General features: G+C 33.9%; 1 long non-coding RNA gene across 1 annotated transcript in view; it reads left to right on the top strand.

Moving 5' to 3' along the window:
• Positions 1-222: 222 nt before the first annotated feature.
• LOC135137245 (uncharacterized) overlaps positions 223-11162 on the top strand; it is a 66287-nt gene continuing 55347 nt past the window's right edge. The window contains exons 1-2 of the long non-coding RNA XR_010281786.1: positions 223-308; positions 401-465. This is a non-coding gene — a long non-coding RNA (uncharacterized LOC135137245). The remainder of the gene's footprint in view (positions 309-400; positions 466-11162) is intronic.

Raw genomic sequence — 11162 nt, 5'->3', positions numbered from 1 at the left:
TTAATTCGTCATCTGAGAGAAAAATTCTATAGTATACCAAAGTGAACTAAGCAACGGTTATAGATCCTCTTTCACAGAAACGTTATTATTTTGTGACAGCGTTTTTAATTAAAATTTTAATGCTTTGGCTATTATTATCTTGTATGTGGACGGGGATACATTAGAGAGTAGTATACGTTTAGTTGCTGTGATTAATCTTCTAATCACTATTTGTATGTTTTTTGATAAGACAGTTACGGTTTTGTAGTCGGTGCTTATTATGGTTTTGGTTTTGACATACGAAATTGAAGGTTTTTAACTTTGATGTGGTATGTTATTCATTGTACGTTGTAGATAGATTTTGTAGTTTCTGTGGTCAAAACGAGATTGAAACGGTGTATCAATTATTATAAAATTGCAGGTCATAGAACGTATGGTGTCCATTGGTGAATAATTGGTTGCAGGGTTTACAGTGGATAATGATAGGTATGCATATTTTTTCTTAACGACTGTCTGCAATGTGATTTTCCTAAAGTTAATAATTTTTGTAACCTAGTGCATTCTTTATTTTGAACTCGTTCAACACGTGTCACAAATGTTTTCTCCTTTCCAGAAAAACTAAAAAATCGAAGAAAAAATCAGACAAATTCAACACTGAGAAACTGAAAAAAAATTGGTTTAGAGAGTTTACACAGTACTTCCTTCGCTGTCGGAAACGTGACGACGGCATGTCTATTATGTTTTTTTTTTCTCATTACATTTTTGTAGCGGAGCATTTTAAAAAATTTTTGCGATGACGTCATCAACATTTTTGCAAATCAGTATATATCAGTTTGGATAGATGTAGTGTAATACTAAAAAAATTTGGCTAGACGGTTGAAACAGAGAGAGTTATCTCTGGTTGAAATTTATGCGCTGCGTATGGACTACGGCAGACCAGTGGCTCGCAACCGGTGTTAGGCATCGCGAAGAAATTATGAGAAAACTAACGTTAACTGAACGTCAGTTGATGAGTTTAAAATCCATATCCACGACATAATAATAATAATATTTTTAATAATTTTCAAGTGTCGGTCTCGCTGAAAATAAAACTATTCATCGAAATTATTAAAAATGATGCACAATAGGGTACTTGCACTCAACTGCCAATTTTAATAAAAATTGATGCAAGTGTTCCCTATGTAATATAGAACCTAAAGTCCTCAACAAAAGTTGAAAAAAAAATTGTAAAAAATATCCAGAGTCTTAATTCTTGAGTTTTATTTTAAAGGCGGAACCTGGTCTCTGACGTCATAAGCCATAGTCCAATCATATCAGTGCTGAACATGGCAACATTGAAGAACTTGTTCTTCAATGACGCGTACATAACTTGAGGTTATGTACGTGTCATACATAACCTCTTATAATTGTATAACCTATTTTACGATGTCGACTCTGCCAAAAAAGAGCGTTGGACAAAATAACGCGCGACTAAAAAAACCGCGACAAAAGAGCGCCGAGACAGAAAAGCCCAGTAATTAAATAATATGGAAAAAAAACGCCGAGACAAAACAGCACGCGATTAAATAGGGCTGGGACATTTTATTGCGCCATGAAATAGCGCGGCATTTTTAGCTTTGTAGTAGGTTTGTGCCAATCCAAAGTTTTTCTCATTTTGTCAAATTTTCAAACGCCCGTCATGGAATTTGCGAAATCACAAAAAGGTGGAAGAATATTGTTTTATGGTGGTTACCGCTGCCGCAAAGACAAAGAGAACATCCATTCCGTTTCTTGGAGGTGTTCTCAAGAAGGATGGAAGGGGAGATTGCTAGTGTCAGAAAATTCAAGTGAACCGACTTCAACAACGGCTCATAGTCACGGCTCAGATTCGGCGAAGAGAGAAGTCGGAAGGGTGAAGCAATCTATGAGGGAATTGGCAGAAACTTCCAAAACCAAGGCAGATAATTCAAACCTCCATCGGAAGTACTTTCAAAGAAGCCGCAGTCCTCTTACCGACATACGACTCGAGAAGCTCTGGTAATTTTACCTGCCGAGAGGAAGTCGTAATTGAAGAACACCACAGGATTTCGGGAAGAGGTGAACATTTTCTGCTCTTAGACACAGACTTGGGAGATAACCAAAGAATTCTTGTTTTTTATCACCAGAACGAATTTGGACACATTAAAGGAGTTTCGGCACTGGGCGATCGACGGTACATTCAAGACCTCGCCTCCATTATTTCAATAATTATTTACCGTGCACGTAATAATAGACGGAAAAGCGATTCCTGTGATATTCGGTCTATTGCCCAACAAGCAAGGACAAACTTACATGAAATTTTTCGAAAGCATACTGGAAGTGGAACCAAACTTGGACCCAGAAACAGTTTTGGTGGACTTCGAAATAGCATCTTTGAGTGCAGTCAGAAGGTGTTTCGGGCAAGCAAGAACCGTCGGCGGTTTTTTCATCTAAGCCAAAATTTATGGCGAAAAATTCAGCAAACCCATCTAACGGAACAACAGCGAAGTCAGAATAGGATGTAAGATGTTGCTTGCTCTCGCATTTGTACCTGAAAGGGACGTGCAGTTTGCGTTGGAGATTATCGATGAAAATTTTCCTCATGAACTGCTACCTTTTGTAGAATATTGGGAGAAAACTTACTTCGGAAAACGAATGCATAATTTGAGGTCTAGGTACGATATCAACATCTGGAATATGTTTGATCGAATGTTAACGGACCTACCAAGGACGAACAACTAGTTGGAAGCTTGGCACAACTCTTTCAAACACTCTTTGGATTGCCAACACCCTCAAATCTATAAGCTTATTAGACAGAGAACAAAGTGCTACAAAAATGCATATGGCGAGGTACAGATCGGGAATAAGAGTTTGAGAATCGGCCAACTGTAAATATGTTCAGCTGAGAAAGCGGTTGAACCTATTGGTTTCGGAGTACTCATTTGTAAATGTTGAAAACTATTTGAAATCTGTGGCGTTAAACTTATCACTTTAATCGTTTATTGTTTGTTTAATTTTTGAAGTCTGTTTCTAGTTCTGAAATAAAGTTGAGTTGATTTTGTGTGGTTTATTCATAACCGATCTATTTGGAGGCTATAGTATTACCGTTTTGAGACGTTTTATTGGGCTAGTAAAGGTAATTTTTAACATTTACGTCAATATTCATATTAATATTCACATCAGGACATCATTCTCGCTTGTCTACCCTTTTCTGACGTGTTCTATATGCCTAATAGTAATAAGACAATACATAATACAATTAATAGGTAACTATTAATTGTCGCAGATTATTTTGTCGCGTGCTAATTTGTCCTAGCGCCCTTTAGACTCTAAATGATCTTGTCCTACGCCATTTTTTACAGCGCTTTTTTGTCCCGGCGCTGTTTTGTCGCAGTTTTTTAATCGCGCGCTATTTGTCCAACGCTGTTTTTTGGGAGAGCCGCACTTGACAGTACAGCCGACCATAAAAAGTCCCTATATTAATACGGAAACATCCTCGACTTGGCAACAATGTATGGCTTATGACGTCACGTGCAAAAGTGCGCGTGATTTAAATATTAATTTTTAATAATTTATTGCTACACTATGAATAATCCCATGCACTTTTTACAACAATACCCTTGTTTTATGAGTTCTGCTGAATCATTTTCTGGCTTTACTCAAAAACGTGCAAGATGCCTATTGGAAAGCGAGAAGCGAGTAAGGCAAGTATGCACCGACCGCACTTCAGACGGGTAGATAGGATGAATAAATTGCGACTGCTTTATTTATTTATAAACAACGACGTCGTAAACACTTAGCAATTTGACGTTTCCGGGCTAGGCTACCGTGGCAAAGCATTGCAAAACGCATCTGTGCGTGACGTTCGACGTCCTGCATGCTGCTGAATGCGCCAAGGTCACAAAAAAAGGTTATGAGTGCAAAAAATGTATTTACAGCACATTATCAACCGAATATATTACATCGGAAGAATGTCACGTAGACATTTCTTTGATTTGAATGAGTTTATCGCCCCAAAACAGATGACTAAAATTATTCATAAGCCTCCATTGAACAAAATATTCTAAATGTTATTATTATAATCCTTACCTTATCATTATTTTATTGTTATAAAGACGAGCGTATTCTCACATTTTCCAGAAATAAATGGGGTGGCTCGTTCTTAATTTGATCAATAATAAATTGACTGATTCATTGATTTTTTTTAGTCACCTCTTTAAGCAAATCTAAAAAATATGAATGCAATGATTAAAAGTCTGTTCATATTTTGCACATTTGCGAAAGAATTAATTCGGCAAAATTTTGCGATACCCTAATCAATTTTTTGGGTTTGATAAACAGATACATTTTCATTAAAAAGTTACCATGCTTACAGTAACTTCAAAACGTCAAGATTTCAAAATATTCAGTTTTGAAATTAATAATAATAATAATAATGGTTTATTAACGGAAAACTCCAATTACATAAGAAGAGAAATATATATAATTTTTAAATAACTAACTTATAACTAAAAAAAAAAAAATTATTAATAAATAGATAAACTGGTGAATATATTCCTTGATACAGATACTAGCATGCATAAAAAAAAACTTAATGTCGGTAATAAAAAGTAATTTTATTCTTGAATACCGCTTTGGAAGAACTAAATAAACTAACTTCTTTGCGTTTGATATAACCATTAGCAGCCTCCATAATTCTTCTTAAAGGATGATTAGCAGAGAAATTAGTTGTCGCAGGAGGAATCCTAAAAATAGATAGGTTACGTGTAGATCGACTGTCAACTGCCGGGACGACGAAGGACAACTTAGCTAACAAATCTGGATTGTCAATATAGCCATTAATAATCCCATGAAGAACGCAAGCATCAGCAATCTGTCTTCGAACACTCAATGTTTGGATGTTAAATTTATTCATAATCCATTGGTAATCACCTTTATTGTGCCTACGGCCTAGCTTATATTCTAAAGTGCGGAGAAACCTTTTTTGCACTTTTTCCAACAGTTCAGAATCAACATGGTAAATTGGAAGCCAAATGGAGGAACAATACTCTAGATGAGAGCGGACCAAAGAACAAAAAAGAGTCTTTAAGGCCACTGGAGAAAGATCCTTACAATTACGCCAAATGAGTCCCCATATTTGCAAAGATTTTTTGAAAATATACGAATAATGAGATTTGAAGGAAAGAGCAGAGTCAAATATTACCCCCAAATCTTTAATTTCTGAAATACGAGACACAGGATGATTATTTAATTGATAGTCGAACTCAATGAAAGATTTCGTATTATAAAATGAGATTATGTAACACTTTTTTAAATTTAAAGGTAGCCAATTTTTATCACACCAATCAATTAAAGATTCTAAATCAAGTTGAAGGTTTTCAGCATCCACAGTAAAACGTATGATTTTAAAAAGTTTCAAATCATCAGCATAAAAAAGATAATTATAATGACAAAAACAACTAGACAAATCATTGATGAATAATAGGAAAAGTATAGGACCACAGTGTGTACCTTGCGGTACACCAGAAGAAACATCAAAATGATCAGAAATGTATTTACCAATGCGGACCTGTTGTTTTCTGTCCGTAAGAAAAGAGGTTAGCCAACTAATTGTCAAATCTGTAAACCCTAATTTTCGCAATTTTAAAATTAATAATCTATGGTTAACACGATCGAACGCTTTGGCGAAGTCTGTATAAATAGAATCAACTTGAGATCGACAGCTGATAGATTCATTAAGAAAAGAATAATATTCTAATAAATTAGACATTGTCGATCTGTTGCTGCGAAAACCATGTTGTTTAGAAGAGATTATTAATGAAGATGTCCACTGTAGCTGAGAAGATACAATACTGTCTAGAAGTTTGGGAATTACTGATTGATTGCAGACTCCTCTATAGTCATCAATACGCTGTCGCTGTCCAGATTTAAAGAGCGGAATAATGTAACTGTTCTTCCATGCATGAGGGAAAATACCCAAATTTAAAGAAGTTTTAAACAAAATAAAGAGTGGCAGCGAAAGAGTATAGTTGCAATTCTTTAAAACGACGCTAGGAATTCCATCAGGTCCACTATTGTAAGACAGATACAAAGCCGAAATATGTTCAAAAACAATCGAAAGAGTAACGCTTAAACCATTATCATTCACCTGCAAAGGCACTTCAAAATCGCATAAAAAATTTCTTGAATCATCTTTCACATAAACTGAAGAAAAATACTTCGCAAAAAGGTCAGCTATTTGTTTTCCTCCTTTAGCAACTTCTTGATTCAGACACATCTCATTAGGTATCATATCATTGTTTCTCTTGTCTCGAACGAACTTCCAAAAAAATTTTGGGTTGTTAGAAATACTCAAGTTAACTTTAGAAACGTAGGCCGAATACAGTTGTCTACTCAATTCTTTGCAACGAGATCTTAAATTTTTAAAGTGCAGGTAATCCTCCAACTTTCCAGATTTCTTATAATGGTAATGCACAGACTTTTTCATAACACATAAATCTTTGAGTTCCTTGGTAAACCATTTTGGAAATGTTTGAGCACTATTTATTACTACCTTTAATGGAATATACAATTTGAAACCAGCAAATATAATGTCATAAAATACAGATACCATTTCGTCTATCGTAAGACCAGACCATATAGAATCCCAACGTACAGAAGCAAAAAAATTATTTAAAAGATTGTAATTACCTTTAGCAAAGTCAAAACATCGAGTCTCAGAATACACTGGAAAAAGAGAAGTAGATGGCACGCACCATTCATATGGAAAATGATGAACTGACGCAGGAAATATAGGATCAATGGCAATACTAATATCCAAACTAACAATATTGGAAAAAACCAGATCTAGAAAGACATTTCTACTATTAGGGATCTTATTTAGTTGTTCTAAGTTCATAAAAGCAGTAGTGTAAGAAATTACATTATAATAATCACGAGAACCAGAAAGTGCATTGTTTTGAATGTTACCTAAATCCCACCTAAGTTGGGGTAAATTAAAATCACCCACAATAATATAAGAAGACTCCGTAAATTTTTCGAAAATAGATTCCAAATCACAACAATAATCCTCAAACACATTTAATGGAGAAGCCGGAGGTATATATGTTACAGCTAATATCCGAAATACGTTATTATGCATAATAACTAGATATTTTAGGAATTATGCGTAATAACTAAACTTATCAGTTATTATGCATAATAACCGGAAACATTAGGAATTATGCGTAATAACTGAATTTTTCAGTTATTATGCACAATAACGGAAACGTTTAGATAATATTGATAATAACTAACAGAGGAACAGGAATTATGTATAACACCTGAAACATTAGTCATTAAGCATATTGCCTAGTAGGCCAGGGCCGATAATTTTTGAGAACAAAAAAATTTAGAACAGGATGATACCCATTGGAAAAGGAAGAAAATATAACAAAAATAAAGGGAAAAATAATTTACGGGCGATCTGAGGTCCGGAAGGGGAAGAGGGTGAGCTTTTAAGGGTAGAAAACGGTTTATCACGATTTCCGGCAAAACTACAAGTCCTATCGCAAAAAGTTAAATAGCAAAGTTGTAGGTAATAAAAAGATCTACAACTTTTGTATTTACATTTTCTTTACATAACCTCCAAATTTATGCGAAAAATGCAATTAACCGAGTTTTTGGTTTTTTATTTTTATCTCCCAGAAAAAAAAAATTAACGAAATTTAGTGAAAACTTACCTATTTATGTTCCAAACTCACTGTAATTTTTTTGATTCAAAATATTTATTTTTCCCCCTTATTTTGATTTAATATCGAAAAACCACCCTAATTTTCAATCGAAAATTCTCACATCAAAATGTTTGCTTTTTAAAAAAAATCGGTGTTCTTTTTGTTCATTGAAATCTCTAGTTTCTAATGGTGTAAAAAAAAGTATACATTACTATGGCAAGTTTTCAAAGGAAATCCAAAAAAACGAAAAATTCGAATTCGATTTTTTTTTTAATCATGTAAAATTTTGAGCTATTTATTAAAATTTACGCTTTAATTACTCGAAAAAAGTAAGATTCCATGTTACACTGATAAACTCAAAAATTTAAAATCCATGAAACAAACGCCTTCTGTTGGTGGGAGATTGGTCAATATGAAAGATGATTCTAATTTTTTTTTCACTTTTTACCATTTTCAAAGACTTCGGCACTGGCCTGTAACATATCCAACTGATTTCAAAAAAACGGGACAAGATGAACAATTCAGGTTCTCATAGATCAATGAAAACCAATGGGAATGTGACGTTTATATAACTGTAATTTGTCCTTTTTTTTTAAATCAACTGTACATGTGATATATAGCGGAAAGCGAGGCAGGGTGGGTAGCTTTTTGGAAAATATTATGCATAATTCCTGTTCCTCTGTTAGTTATTATCGATATTACCTAAACGTTTCCGTTATTATGCATAATAACTGAAAAATTCAGTTATTACGCATAATTCCTAATGTTTCCGGTTATTATGCATAATAACTAATAAGTTTAGTTATTACGCATAATTCCTAAAATGTCTAGTTATTATGCATAATAACGGATTTCGGATATTAGCTGTAACATATATACACCACAAACAATCAGGTTTAATTCGTTATGGGATATGTGGACATAAATACTTTCAACCGAATTACCAGTTAAAATAAGAGACGAATGAATATAACTTTTCACAGCGATTAGCACACCGCCACCCCTAACTTTGTTGCTAGTATTAACATCTCGATCAGCACGGAAAACATTATAACCACTTAAAAGTAATTCCTCATTAGCAATATTACTGCAGAGCCAAGTTTCAGAAATAATGATCACATCATATACACCGGAATTAACACTTAACGAAAAATCATTTAACTTCGTCCTAATACCGCCTGCATTCTGATAAAAAAAGTTTAATACTTTTTTGAGGAATTATTTTGCGAATTAAACTATTTAGTGATATAAAGAATGTTATTCTTGTACCTTAAAGTTATATTCTTTTCACCCTTAGAAACCCTGTCGTTGTATTCCTGTCTCATATTATTATTAAAATCTCGCTGTAATTTGGTTAAATCTGTACGAAAATGTTGTTTACGATTAGAATTATTTCTATTCGAACGTAGAACATCTTTAACGGTAGCTTCAGAATCGTATGTAATTCTTAAAGGGCGCACAGCATTTGGTTTATGTTGTCCAATACGTGTAATTTTTTTCGGTATAGGAAACGAACCTAAGGGAGATAGAATCGATGTGACATGTTGCAAATCGTCATCAATCTTTTGCGCAATCTCCGACGCAGAAGATTCGGGAATATTAAATAACAACACATTATTACTACGTAACCTACGTTCTTCAATTTCAGATATTACATTGTTCAAATCAGCTGTCGCATCATCCCTAGTAGCATTAGATTTATTAAATTCCACCCATTCCTCCTGAATTGTGCGTACAGTATTTTCAACTGCAGATAGTCTCTCATCAATACTCTTAAAATAAAAGTCAATGGATTCCTTGATTTCATTCCGAACAATAGATAGTTGCGATTTGATAATTGCCTCAATTTTTGCGATAGTAATTGTATTATCGTCAGCAGTATAACAATTATGGCACACCCATGAAGATTTTTCGCTAATGATATTAGCAATTTCGGCATCGCTTAATTTTAAACATTTTAAATGCGAATATTTTTTACATGACCCACACTTCGCAGACGGTGTTGTCGGAGTAATAGCACCATCGCAGTTTATACAAAAATTGGTCATAATGTTACTTTTATAATGAACAGAGACACAAATAATTCTTCACACCAAGGGGTCCTTCGAGGTGACTAACAATTTGATACACAAGCAAAAGGACTGGACCACGGTGAGGTTATCAAGAGACACAAAGGAAACAAATAGACCAATTTATTTGGAACAGCGTATTCCCGATAACACTATCAGTATTGGCACCAAGTTTTTCTGGTAATATTAAAGCATATTTATTCTTACCACTGGTAATAATCCAAAGAATTGTTCAGTAACGCGTTAAATACGAAGAGCAATACGAAGGGCGTTCAATATTACAAACACATGCCAATTTGCATAAATATACGGCTAATTTAACCCACCAAGTTTCACAATAATGTAGAGCACTCATTATTCAACGGTAAAACTAAAGTCGACAGAAATATCAATAAATTCTTGATTTAATCAATAAAATTAATTGACTCAGTCATTAATTTTTTTCACACACCCCGTACAAGCAAATCTAAAAAATATTTATACAGTGATAAATCACAATTATAGACTTATCATACTTTGCACAATGCACATTTAAGATGGTATTTTTTCAGAAAAATTTTGGGGTGGCGTGATCCATTTTTTAGGAGGGGGGGGAAGAGCAAATATATTTTGATCAAAAATTTACCATGCCTATGATAACTTTAAAACATCTCCAAGATTTCAAAGAATTTGGTTTTGTAGTTCCTGATTAAATCAATAAAAGAAATTTACGCATTCATTAATTTTTTGAGTCACCCTGTATATGCATATCCAAAAAATATGAATGGAATGGTAAATCACAAGTATTGTCTGATCATACTTTGGACTTTTAGATTTATTCGGCAAATTTTTGAGGTGACATCATCAACTTTTTGGAGGGAACAAGTAAATATTTTTTGAATAAAAACTTATCATGCTTATCATAACTGTAAACCATCTGCAAGATTTCAAAGCATTCGGTTTTGCAGATTCCAAATTAAATGTCAAAACGTTGTTTCCCAATTTTGATTTTTTTCCAAAAAGCTGGACGTTTGGGGTAAAAACTCAATTCGGAGTCAGAGACAGATAGACAGATTGACAGACGGACAGACGGACAGACGGACAGACGGAAACGGGAGACCTATTTCTTCCTCCTCTAGGGGTCATGAAAGGGTGAGAAAATGCAAAAGTAGAGAGTCGGCCGACGGACTCGATTACAATACTTCCTTTCCTTAGTAGTAAAAATGGAATACTTAAAAAATCTGAAAAATCAAAAAACTGAAAACATAAAAACTGAAGAACCTTATTTAAAACACGAAAGCAATGAACAGTGGCTGTCATCTCCAGTAGCATAATTGATTAGTGCTCATAAAAAACATCTAAATTTGTAATTTTACTCATAGAAATTTTATTTTCTGTAATACCAGTAATCAACAAAAGCTCAAAT

Source organism: Zophobas morio, unplaced genomic scaffold, assembly GCF_036711695.1.
Source record: "Zophobas morio isolate AGI-343-1 ecotype UQ-CSIRO unplaced genomic scaffold, CSIRO_AGI_Zmor_V1 ptg000029l, whole genome shotgun sequence".
Classification (NCBI taxonomy): Eukaryota; Metazoa; Arthropoda; class Insecta; order Coleoptera; family Tenebrionidae; genus Zophobas; species Zophobas morio.
The sequence above is the reverse complement of the archived record's forward strand: the minus strand, read 5'-3'. Positions and strand labels throughout refer to the sequence as shown.